The sequence below is a fragment of the Monodon monoceros genome, unplaced genomic scaffold, assembly GCF_005190385.1.
Source record: "Monodon monoceros isolate NGI ecotype Baffin Bay Population unplaced genomic scaffold, NGI_Narwhal_1 Super_Scaffold_21, whole genome shotgun sequence".
Classification (NCBI taxonomy): Eukaryota; Metazoa; Chordata; class Mammalia; order Artiodactyla; family Monodontidae; genus Monodon; species Monodon monoceros.
In genome coordinates, this window is record NW_021703778.1 from 9,511,790 (window position 1) to 9,524,491 (window position 12,702).

The 12,702-nt window shown below is 42.3% G+C and overlaps 1 pseudogene; it reads right to left on the reverse strand.

Annotated features, from left to right (window-relative positions):
• Window positions 1-10,482: 10,482 nt before the first annotated feature.
• Window positions 10,483-11,668, reverse strand: LOC114904906 (annotated as a pseudogene).
• Window positions 11,669-12,702: the final 1,034 nt, after the last annotated feature.

The following is a 12,702-nucleotide window of genomic DNA, read 5'->3' on the forward strand; positions in this document are numbered from 1 at the left end:
AGGCCACAGCAGTGAGAGGCCCGCATACCACAAAAAAAGCAAAACAAAACAAAAAAAACCAGCGTTGGACCTGAAGACATGGATGTGGGATGGAAGGAAGGAAGGAAAGGTCAAAACTCCATGCTGTAGCGGGATCCTCGCTCCTGAGCACCATGAGTTCCTTGAGGAGAGTGGGGTAGCATCCAGTGTGGCTGGAGACATCCGAGAAAACCCAGCCTGGTTCACAATGTAACCCTGGACCAAAGCCGATTCCACTGGCATCTTTCCTTCCTCCCACAGCCCACAGAGTGCCCTGCACCCACACACCTGCCTCTCTGGTGCATGGGATGCTGAGGACAGCCTCTGCCTGCTTTACTCAGCCAGTACTAATCTCACAGCTTGATTCTGAGGCTAATTATTTGACTAGGACCGTCCATCCTAACAGTTACTGTGGAGCTAACACCGTTGAAAAATAGAACCATTTAGCTACAAGAAACCCATAACCTAGTCAGGGCTCAGCCTCTACGCATTAAGAGCCACTGACAGCTCCAAGTGATGGGGCCCACCTTCTTCTCACAGAGCTTTAAGTGAGGAGCTTGAAAAGCTTCTCTTTTCAGTGTTCACTACCTTATTACCAAGAGAACATTCTTACAAAAAAAAAAATCCTTCTGGTACAATTTAAACCAATTTCCCCTTGTTTGGAGGTCCAAGAAACCAGGTGAATTGCTTGAGAGAGTGTAAACTTCTTAGGCTTCTAGAATGTTCACAGTGTCAGGAAGATCCTTCGAAATCATAGTTCATCTCCTTCATTGGAATTAAAATGCCAGGGCTTCTAGTAACTTGACCAAATCCATACAGTCAGTTAATCAGAGATCCCCATGTGTTTTAACCAGATGCCATACAAATAAGTCTAAGTCCTTAATTTCTGGAATTATGATGCTTGCCCAGGAAAAGAGAGAAACTCTGAGATACTCAGTGGTAGTATTCACAGGTAATTATCAATAAATATATTTTTAACGTTTAACGTATATGTTTTACAGAAATGCCAGTTTTTGCTTTAAATGTCTTTTTTTTAACCACTTACCCTAGCAAGGCATGAGAATACACTTTTTGGTTCATCTACATTAGTAATAGCTGTAATCTGTCTTTTAAGGGTGTGCCAGTCTTGATAGGTGTGAAATGATAGTTCATTGTTACTTTAATTTACAAATCTCTGAGTTTTAGCTTCTACTTAATGTTTTTTCCCCCCAAATTTGAATTTTCTCTTATGTAAATAGCCACTTAATTGCCCATTTTTCTATTGGTTGTTCATATCTGCCTTACCAACTTTTAAGAATTCTTTATGGGACTTTCCTGGAGGTCCAGTGGTTACGACTCCGCGCTTCCACTGCAGGGGGCATGGGTTTGATCCCTGGTCAGGGAACTAAGATCTCACATGCCATGTGGCGCAGCCAAAAAAATTTTTTTACCATCTTAAACAAAAAAGAATTCTTTATAATATAAAGTGTAATTACCCTCTTTATTTAATATTTTCCCTAAATTTATAGTTTTTTGATTGAGTTTGTTCATGATATCTTTTGCCATATGAAAGTTTCAAAGCTTTGAACAAATATATCTGTTTTTCTTTCATAATTTTATCATAAATTCATTCTTGATCATGAAAAAAAATAGAGAAACTCAAACAATATGAGCAGGTTTAGTCAAGGGTCGGATCACCTGGGTTCTACTCCTGGCTCTGCCACTTATATTGTGACTTTGGGGAAATTACTTCATCCGCCCTTCAGTTTCCTCATCTGAGAGACAGTGTCAGTGATGATACCGACCCTACATAATTGCCATGAGGATGACATGAGCTCACACACAATAAGAACAGCTAACGTGCTTTCCTATGTCCAGCGTGCTCTATGTGTACTCGATTTCCACAGCAAACCCTCGAGGTAGACACTATTGTCCTCCTCCTTTGACAGGTGAGAAAACAAGAGTCATCAGAAAGTCCAGGCACATGGTGAGGGATCAACAGACCTTGGCAGCAGGCATTAACACCGTCATCATTATCGTTACTAGTGATTTCCACACAGGTTTGCCTTCAAAAGTTTTTTGGGCAGATTGGTCTGCCATTATGGTCCAACCCAGGGCAGTTACCAAGCTTGGAAAATGGATACAATTAAAAAAAAAACTCACCTGAAAAAAAAAATCTGCAGCCCAAAGAAAACCACAAACAGCATTCCAAAGCCAAATGAAAATAACATTGGCATTGTGCACTCTGGAATTATCTCCATGCCGCTCACTTTGATCGTATGGATAACAAAAAGGACAAAAGAAAACTTTTTTTCCCCGACTTGCCTGTGAAAATCACAAACATTTCAATATGTTATTATAGTATTAAGATTCACAAAACATATGACATTCACATATATTTCTTTTTTCCTGAAATGCTCTTGTGACACTTGACAGCTCATTAAGGATCCGTACCAGCCCAAGCTGGGCTTACACGTGCTGGGAGCCAGCTGCTCTCACCTCTCAGAATGGAGCTGCCACAGGTGTGGACCGGTCAGTCGGCAGGGAGGGTGGATCGGAGAAAGAGGATGTTTAGTAAGACTTCCTAGCCTCCCCTGCTGCCTTTTATTTTGACATACAGGGCTGTAACCCAAAGTGCACACGGATTAGAGACGTCATTTTATGTCAGTTGTAAGACAGGATACAACAAAACCTGAGAGCAGATATCCCAGCATTTGTCTGTCGTGACACTTCCAGAAGGGAAGGTGCCACGGTCCAATCAAACAGCCACATTTTCACATTGGGTTTTCCTTTGCCCACTCAAGCTGTCAGCAGTTCTTACTGGGGGATTTCTCAAACTGCAAAATTTAACTTCTTACAAAAGAATTATGCTACTTCCCTACAAATGGGTCCATGATGCTGTGAATGGGTGGGTGTAACTTAGAAATTGTTGCAATCCTAGAAAAAGAAAGTCACAACTCAAACCCAAAACCTGATGCCATCGGTTTCCAAATAGTGACACCTACCTAGCATGTCATGGGTTATATTAGAACATAGCAATTAAATTTAACTTTTCAAAAATAACCAATTTCAATCCGTTTGCTCATATAAAGAATAAACAATAAATACGTATTGAGGGATCAGCAGGGTATTAAAAGAGGATTCTTCCAGAACACATAAATTGCATAGTAACAGATGGCTTAAATTTATTGAACACTTACTATATGCTGGGGAAATCATTCCATACTTCACATACGTTGTCTCAGTCAATCTTTAAAAAATAAGAACATTAGGCCCAGAGAGCTGAAGTGTGCTACCTACAATCGCATAACAAGAAAGCAGCTTAGCTAGAATTCAGACTTTCCATAGCTTGATTCTAAAGGTTATACTCTCCTCTAAAGCTCACTCTCTCAAGGAGGGACACACATTCCTCGAGGTGTTTTTTCATAGGCCAAGGTGCACGTCAGTCAGGCTGAACATGAAGCAACTTCCCAACTTTTCACTGTAGTCCTAGAGAAACAGCATGTTTAAGTGTTTGAAATTTCGAGATACTCTATCAAAAGTATTTCTGCAAAATTCCCTTTTTTTTGTTCCAGCCAGCATAAATGTTTGTTTGTTTCCTTGTGAACGCTGGGAAAGCAAAAACATTTTATATGTAGCAGGGGATTTGAAAAGTTGGAGGCTGACTTGCATAGCTGATGGAGACATGGTGGCCTGTCTGATGTCTTAGAAAGCGGGTGGAGAATTGCAAACTGGAATTTAAAATGTGTTCTTCATTTTAATGCCATTTATTAAATTTCAGAAAACAACACAAGATCCCACAAACCGAGTCAACTTTAGAATCGATCAACAAAATATATACTGACTGTATTTAATTCGTTTCTCACCCCAGGCTGACCCTCAGTAAGTCAAAACTACGGAAAATTCTAAGGTTTGTGATTTTTGCATCATGTCTCACTTGACATCTTTAAAGTGAAATTATTTTGAAAAACATAGTTTCAAATGAGAATAGGGTTAGCAGGTAAAGATGGCAAGTTTTAAGTGTAGCACTGATACTAAGAAAATCAGGTGTCCGGATCAGCCCAGTAAGACAGTGACCACAGTGCCCTTGCAGGGAAGATGCAGCCACTACCTGTGTGTGAGGATGGTCTAAGCAGTAGGGAGGAAGGTAAGCTTCCAGGCTTACGTGAAATATGTGTTACGTTATTGTGTGGAAGAGAATGAATTGCCCTGAGCATAACCCTATGAGCATAACTCATGTCATTTTGTTTTCAAAAATCATGGACATTTTGAAAGAAAAATCAACAAATTATTTACAGCTAAACAAGAGAGAGGTCTTGGCTAGAATCAATTAAAAAAGAGTGCAAATCAAACAAAAATGTTTCTAATGCTTGACGTTTGTTTGATGGCCAGTTTCAGAATTACCCTGAAAGACGATGCTTATGAAATAAGAGAAAACTAGGTAAAGTCCTGTTCTTCAGATATGAAAAATGTCTCCTTTTGATGAAAAGAGACATCAAAGCTAAAGAAAAAAGTTACTCTCCTCTCACTACATTGCCAAATAATGCAGTTTCAAGCGCCCCCCAAACCCAACTGATTTGGTTGAGAGGTTTTAGGTTCTTAGCTAATGAATTCATATTATATTTTGGATGTTTTCACTATATTTATAATGATCTTATCTATGAAGATATGTTCATTGAAATGTTTATCATTTTTCTTTTTTTAAATTTTCACTAGAGTATAGTTGATTTACAATGTTGTGTTAGTTTCAGGTGTACAGCAAAGTGACTCAGCTATATGTATAGATATATCCACTCTTTTTTTTTAAATTAATTAATTAACTTATTTAGGCTGTTTTGGGTTTTTGTTACTGCATGCGGGTTTTCTCTAATTGTGGTGAGAAGAGGCTACTCTTAGTTGTGGTGCGCAGGGCTTCTCTTTGCAGTGGCTTCTCTTGTTGCGGAGCATGGGCTCTAGGTGCGCGGGCTTCAGTAGTTGTGGCATGCAGGCTCAGTAGTTGTGGCTGGTGGGCTTTAGAGCACAGGCTCAGTAGTTGTGGTGCACGGGCTTAGTTGCTCCGTGGCATGTGGGATCTTCCTGGACCAGGGATCGAACCCGTGTCCCCTGCATTGGCAGGTGGATTCTTGACCACTGCGCCACCAGGGAAGTCCCCATATACTCACTCTTTTCTCTTTTTTTAAATTTTAACAAGAAGCATACGTATGGGAGTAATTTGTCAATCTGGTACTATTCGCTTGAAGAATGGACAGGTGTCTGCATGGCTAGGGAACAATCTACAAGTAGTTAAAAGCATGAGTCATTGTGCATTAAGGCCACGGAAACCCTGTCTTTGCCAGGGTTAATGAAAAAGTTTTTTAAACGGATAAATCCTGGCGTATATGTTTGTTGACCCAGTGTTGGCTTGTTTGCCATATGTCTTCTTAAATCCATGCCCTAAATCAAGGCAAACCTACATACGTTTCAACTTCCCATGAAGATGGCTGTAGGGAAGATAAGGTTGGGTGAAAAAATTTGACCTTGGAGAATTATTAGAGACTCTTGATTTGACACATGTTAAAGTATCTGTGGTAAAATTTTAAAAAATATCTTTCATCAACGGAAAGACTGTGAATGAGTTTTTCCCAGACATTGTAATAGAATCTGATCAGTGTATGAGAGACCCTTACAGTAAAGACCCCTATAGTCAGCCGTAAACACAAGTGACCTAAGAGACACAGTTAATGAGCCCCCTCAGCAGTAGCCTGAAACACCGTGGCACAAACCTTAAACGCCCTCAGGGTGACATAAATTATTGAGCCAGGAGGCCAGAGAGAATGACTGTCTGAAGGCTTTTATCTTCCTTTTTGGGGGGAGGGGCTGAATTTTGTCCTCAGGTTCACCGGTAAGTGGTCCACAACCCCCCAGTCCCCACTCCAATATGTCCCTTGCCTAGCAGAATTTTGGGCAGCTCTTCTCAGTCATTATTCTGACTTTAAAAGTATCAGAAAATGCCATTCGTTTGCCTAGTACATGAATCAGGGTCCTTACGACTTGTGATGTCAAAATGGGACCAAATCCATCTGGGCATTGATCTTGTTACTCAAGATTATCTTTATGTAATAAGGTATGATTTTCTGAAATTGCAAATGAGATCTGCATTGAAATGCATTGTCTTTTAGAAATGACATTTAAATAAATTTTTATTCAAATCAGCCATTGTTCACCCGTTATCTAATACAAGAATTTGTTTTGTATTTTGTCTTCTGAAGGTGAATAATGTGAAATGTTATTACTATGTAAGGGAGCCCTGTAATAAAACCCTGTGCCGCTTCCTTTAAAGAATAAATCAAAGTGTATTTACTGTCATTCGATCAACATTAAAAAAACTCATCTCCTGGCCCCAAGATTTTTTTGATCGGCTGCCACCAAAGAATGACTTAAAGTCTAGAGTCTGTACTGTCCACCTTTGTGGACATAGGTATATCTGGAACCTGATTATAATTATGTCTTTCTCAGTTACCTACTTTCTTTCTTATACCCTCATAGCTAAGCTAACATCTACTTTTTTTTTTTTTTTTTGCGGTACGCGGGCCTCTCACTGTTGTGGCCTCTCCTGTTGCGGAGCACAGGCTCCGGACGCGCAGGCTCAGCTTCGAACATTTAAGTTCTCAGTCTATTCAAGGTGGATATTTGCACATGATGGGTGTGAACTGGGACCCCTTTTCATTCTCCCCTGCGCTGGGATAGCTTATTTTGAGCGCTTGATTTGTTTAGCAACCTTCCTTTCCACACTAATGTGTGACGCTGACTCTGTCCATCAGATTTCCCTACGTGCATGGGTATGTTCCTGGGCTCCGTTCCTTTGGTCTCTGTGACTTCCGCTGCATCCATGTATACTGTTCTCTGTTGTCCTTGTCTGTTAAGGCCGTTCTGCCTATGTGAGAATCTAAAAGCATCCATCCTTCCATCTCTTAACTTGCAGCGGCTTGCCTTTTCCTGTGTTTGGTGATCTTCGCGACAACATCCTTGACTTTAATCTGTGGGAATTTATCACAAGCCCAACTTAGGGAAACAGCCCTCCAGCGGAGCCCGTCTCTGCTTCTGTTGGTAGTCAGAGAACCTGTGCAGGATGAGATTTTCTTGTTTTTCTTTTTCTTTTTGATGTCACTTGCTAATATGATTCTACGTTGCTTTTGTTTGTTTGTCTTTGTAGTTGTTTTAGTATTTACAGTCACCAGTGTGTACTGAGAGCCTACAATGTACAAAGATAAATATAATAAGATATTATGTCTTGGGTGTGTGGGACATTTAAAATATGATAGGTACTTTCAAACGCGACACGCATTATCTCCTTTAATCCTTCTAACAACCAGATGAGATGACTGCGATCATTATCTGCAATTTATGGGTGAGGAAACGGAGGCTTTGAGAAGTTAGGTTTAACGGCCCAAGATCGTACTGCTCTGTGAAGTTGGCATTTACTTCAGAGCCGACGCTCCTAAGTATTATGTTGGGCTGCCCCAAAGGCAAACATGCATCACTAACACAGCCCCTGTGTCCTAATCTCAGCTCAATCTTATTAACTGTTCAAACGTGCTCAGTGATATGACCATGTGTGACATTCTATATGACTAGTAAAAGCAGGAATTTCAATAAGTGAAAACAGGAGTGTGACGTGCCCTGTTGGTTGCAGGAAATCTCTCTGATTCCTAAGAGCGTATATTTTAAGATATCCAGTCTTCCTCCACATAGCCAAGTATTTCTAAGGAAGCTGACCCCATCATCTGATCCAGTGGGTCTGGAGGAGTCTAAGGAGCCCAGTGGTCAGAAGGCTAACCCTTGCCAAGGGTTGGTATGAAAAAAAAAGGTGGCCAAAATCAGGCCAATGAACCACGGGAGAAAATCTTTCCGAGCATGAGAAGTTGTCCTTTCCTACGGACACAAGAGATGTAAAGGTAAACTCCTTTCCGCCACTAGTTACTATTGTCTCCAGGTGATATGTTACAGCCGTTTGTGATCACAAGAGGAAACCAACTATAGGATGAAGCCAAAAGCAGAGATAGTGGAATACAGACTCAGTGGAAAGTACTCATCAGACCTTACTGGGTACCCTACCCCCCCTTTTTTTTCATTATGAGAAATAATACATTACCTTTTGATTGGTAAGCCAGAGTTTTACGATACTTGTTGCTAAATCCCTTATATCTGATGAATGGTGGAAGGAATTTTATACACGTATCGCTAAGTGAAAGAAACCAATCTGAAAAGTCTACATACTGAATGATAATAACTGTATGACATTCTGGAAGAGAAGAAAAAAAAACTATGGAGACAGTTAAGAGATTAGAGGTTGCCAGAGTTTCGGGCGGGGGAGGGTATATAGGCAGAGCACAGAGGACTTTTAGGGCAATGAAAGTACTCTGTATGATACTATAGTATGACTACATGTTCTTATACATTTATCCAAACCCAAAGAATGTACAACACAAGACTAAACTTTAAGGTAAAACTATGGATTAGAGTGATTATGATGTGTCGATGTTGGTTCACCAATTATAACAATTGTACCACTCTGCTGGAGGACGTTGATAATGGGAGAAACTATGCAAGTGCAGGAACAGGGGGCATATGGAAAACTCTATAACTTCTTAGCTTTGCTGTTAACCTATAACTGCTCTAAAAAATTGTCTTAAAAATATCTTTTCAGACTTCATAAAGTAAAATCTAAAAAAAGGAAAGATAGTAACAAAAGTTACTTAACTCTGGGAGTAGGGGTAAGAATGTTATTAAGGATGGGAATTTGGGAAGTTTTTTAAATTACTGGTAATATTTTATTAAGTTAATTAGTGTGCACACCAGTGGAGCAGCATCTCCTTGGAATTGAGACCCTTAGCACCATGTGTGCTATGGGTCTTATCCCCTCCTACTTTATTAAGAAATATATTATAGGGTCATCTCTTCTTTCTCCTAGATGATCAACATTTCCCTTATAAATGTCCTTGTCCTGTAGTTTGGGGTTGTGAAATATAGAGACTGTCTTATACACAAAATATTCATAGCACTTAACTTAGTGTGAAAGTTACTAAAGATGCTGTATTAATTGTTTCTTCATTTTCTGTATTGTATGATGGTTTGACACCTTCAAAAGCTTTCTGGCCGAAAGACAAACCCATTTCTTAAAGATAACAACATGCTGAGCTGGGAGCACATTTTTCATGTGCAAACCAACCAATCCGAGTCTATGGCCTCAACCACTCCCTTATCTATTTCTCACAAAACAAGCTCCAAGTCATCCCTGGGCCGGGTACCACCAGCGAGACACCATCCTATAGCCCAGGCTTTCCTGTAATTATCCAAACCTAAACTCTTTACTCTGATTTGTCTTGCTTTTCTCACAGAAATCCCAATAAAGGCTATGAGCTGGAATTTCCCCTTGTTCCTGTCTTCTCCCACCTGACCCAAACCTGGTGCTTCCCCTGTGGCCCTGCATCTCATGTGGTGGCTCTCTAGGACCTGTGTGTATAATCAACTCTTCCTTCTAAGCCTCATTCTTATTTCCTCCTGTGGCTGCCCTGACATTATCATACCATATCCAACATTTACATTCTTAGAACACATGTCAAATAAACATGTGTATAGTCTTGCATTGCCTAACAAATAAATCAAAATTCTTGATGCCTAAATGTCTACCTGTAGCTTCTACAGGGTTTCACTATTTTGTGTATTATGTACATAATATATAAATGTTTCTTTACCTTGTGCTCAAAATATGTTTTTTTAAGTGAGCTCAAAATTTTCACTAGTTTTTTAAATTGATGCTTAACTTTTCCCCACATTTGGGCAGACTTTTTAAACCTTCAAATATTACAAGGCTATTGGTTACAAAGAGCCAGCTTCTGTGTACAGGTCAAAGCACCTACACAGAGAAGTTGAGTTTCTCCATGGAAATTCATGGGTTTTGTCAAACTTGTTTGGAAACCAATAGATTGTAAAATCAGCTCGGGATTGCTTTTAGTTTGTCTGAGAAGCAACTGGTTAATCTAATGGATCCTAAATCAATGTCATTTTGTCGGAACAAAGGCCATGAAGGTGGGAGGAGAGGAGGAAGGGGCAAACTCTTTTCTTAAACTTTTGACTTAGATCAAGTGTTACAAAAATAATGATAAGGAATGAACAGCCACCTAGTTTACTTTACATTAGTATACATTTGGCAGAATTGTCTAATATGGGTCCTGGTCTGATTGAATTGCATCCAGGAGGCTCTTAACATCCTTCCACATAAAAATCACCGTCAAGCTGCCAGAGTGTCCCCACCGACTTGTTTGGCAGCATGGAAATCTGTGGCCTCAGACATGCACCAACAAGAGCGTGGGCTCCCTGAGTTTGCAGGGACCTGATGTGTGCCTTCTGAGACAGCTCTTTTTTTTTTTTTTTTTTGTACAAAATTCCCCGATCTGCTTTAATGGTGAAAAAAAATAAGTTCCAACGAGGCACAGAGATGCTCATTTAGAATTCAAAGTCTTCGCCTGCCATGTCGAGAGCCCTCTGTGTCTTGTTGTAGAACTTCTCCACGGGCACCCCAAACCTCTTACACCAGGCGACACTGATCCGGGGGTCCAGGTAGTTGAGCTTGGACGTGCCCAGGGCCACCTGCTTGCTCTCCTCCTTGTCTGTGGCCTGCAAGCTCAGTCTCCCCAGCTGCTCCTCCAGTTTCTCCAGCAGCCGTCCCCTCTTCTCCAGGAAGCTCTTGGACCTGCTGTCCCCTCTGGATTTGTGGTCGGCCCTTGCCTTCTTCAGCTGTGCCTTGGCCTCGGCCACCTGCTTCTTCTTCGCCTCCATCTTCTACCGAAGAGTCTGCATCGACATCGACTCTTGGGAGTCGCCCGCTGATGGTTGCAGAGAACGGCAACGGCCCGATTTGCTCGGTTGTAAGACAGAATCTTAGCGGCTACGCTGTCTTCAACTCTGGTCAGCGCTCTCAGCTGGCCCTGCAGGGTGAGGCTGGCGTTGCAGGTCCGGAACACCTTGGCCGTCAGGCCATCCATCAGGTCCCGCAGGTGCTTGTTCAGACTGGCGGTGGTCAGTCTGTCAAAGAGCTCATCCCCAGGGCCTCTGTTCTCCATGAACAGCTACAGATTCTCGTACACCGGCTTCTCCACCCGCACTCTGTTGTAGCAGCGGATCGAGTCCTGTCCCAGGAAGTCCAATTCCACGACGTACGGGCAGCCACCGGCCTCTGGGTGCAGCTGGATGTGTTCCACGCGGAGGGAGCAGTCGCCCACCGTGTCAGCCGCATCGCCCTCCTCCGTCTCGTGCCCGGCTCGCAGCGCCAGCTTGTCGATGAAATAAAGGGCCACAGCGCGTCGTCTCGCCTTCATTTCTCGGGACTTCCAGTCGGCCCGGTACTGAGAACGGATCTCGCCCAGACTCCTTTCAAGCGCCGAGCCACTTCATACTTCTCCCAGTCTCTCTCCCCCTTCGGCTTGGAGCTGGGGTTCAGCATGGTGTACTTGATGGAGTTCTGCACATTCTCTGTCCACGCGGCCAGCCACGTGACCGTGCGGTCGCACCGCACCTCCTTCCACCGGTGACCTACTGGAGGCTCGGGTACTTCGGAGTCCCTGCTGCAGATGATGGTCACGTCCTCCGGCAGGACCCTCCTCTTCAGCATCCCCATCTTGGGGTGGTCGCCGCGGCCCCAGAACAACCCAGGGGGCTCGGTCTTGAAATTGCCGATCTTCTCTCGGTGCCCGTCTAAGATACAGCTCTTTGACAGAGTCAGCCCAGTGCATTTTCCATGCGGGAAAAGTGTCGTTATACCATAGGAAACACGGTGAAAATATCTGAAGTTAGGGGTTCTGTGGGATCTGAGGATTGATTCTAAACTCTAAGTTCCTAAATACACACAGTAGAGGGCCACGGTAGAGTTTTCAGGAGTGGCAAGGGAAACGCAGCTTTCATTTCTGTGTGATATTGAAGCATTTATTGTATCAACTAGTATCAAACAAGCACAAAAGCTCAAACCTGTATCGAGTACCATGCTTCCAAAGAATGGCCAAAAAACATGGAGCGTACTAAAGAGCTTACCTAACTTCCACGACCAATAATTTAAAAACTAAAAATCTGAAACTTTCAGTGCCTATAAGGCTTTGTTTAAGAACGGGATGAGGGATTCTGAGAAAGCGTCGGAGGAGACTGTACACCTTTCCTTTTCGCATTCCCACGCCTGCCTTTACTGCAAACCATGGCTAGCAGCCACGCTGAGCCCCAAGCACAGACCAACTCTGCTTTCACCCAGAGATTCCAGTCCAGGACCCAGGGGACAGGAGGGGAAGCTACATGCAGCTCAGGTTTGTACACTGAAGCCAAATAATTGGTGAGTTTGGCCAAGATTCAAGTTCATTCTGAAGCATTAAATCGAAGTGTTACAGGCTTGGTTCCAACATTTAGAACAGCCCAAGTAGTGAATTGCCAATCAGTTACCTTCCTCTCCCTGTAATCAATCTAATCTAGGTGACAGAAGCGAAGAAGTGCCAGGACCTGGCCTGAATGGCAAAAAATAAGCCAAAGAATTAGAACAGTAAATTTCATTGTTAACAACCCTTCTGAGTAAGGAGGAGGTATTGAAGAAGGAAAGGAATTAATCCAACAAAGAAGACACGTGGAGGAGAAAGGAAATACCCATTTCAGTGCAAAATTAGAGAATAAGAGCAGGAATAGGAAAAA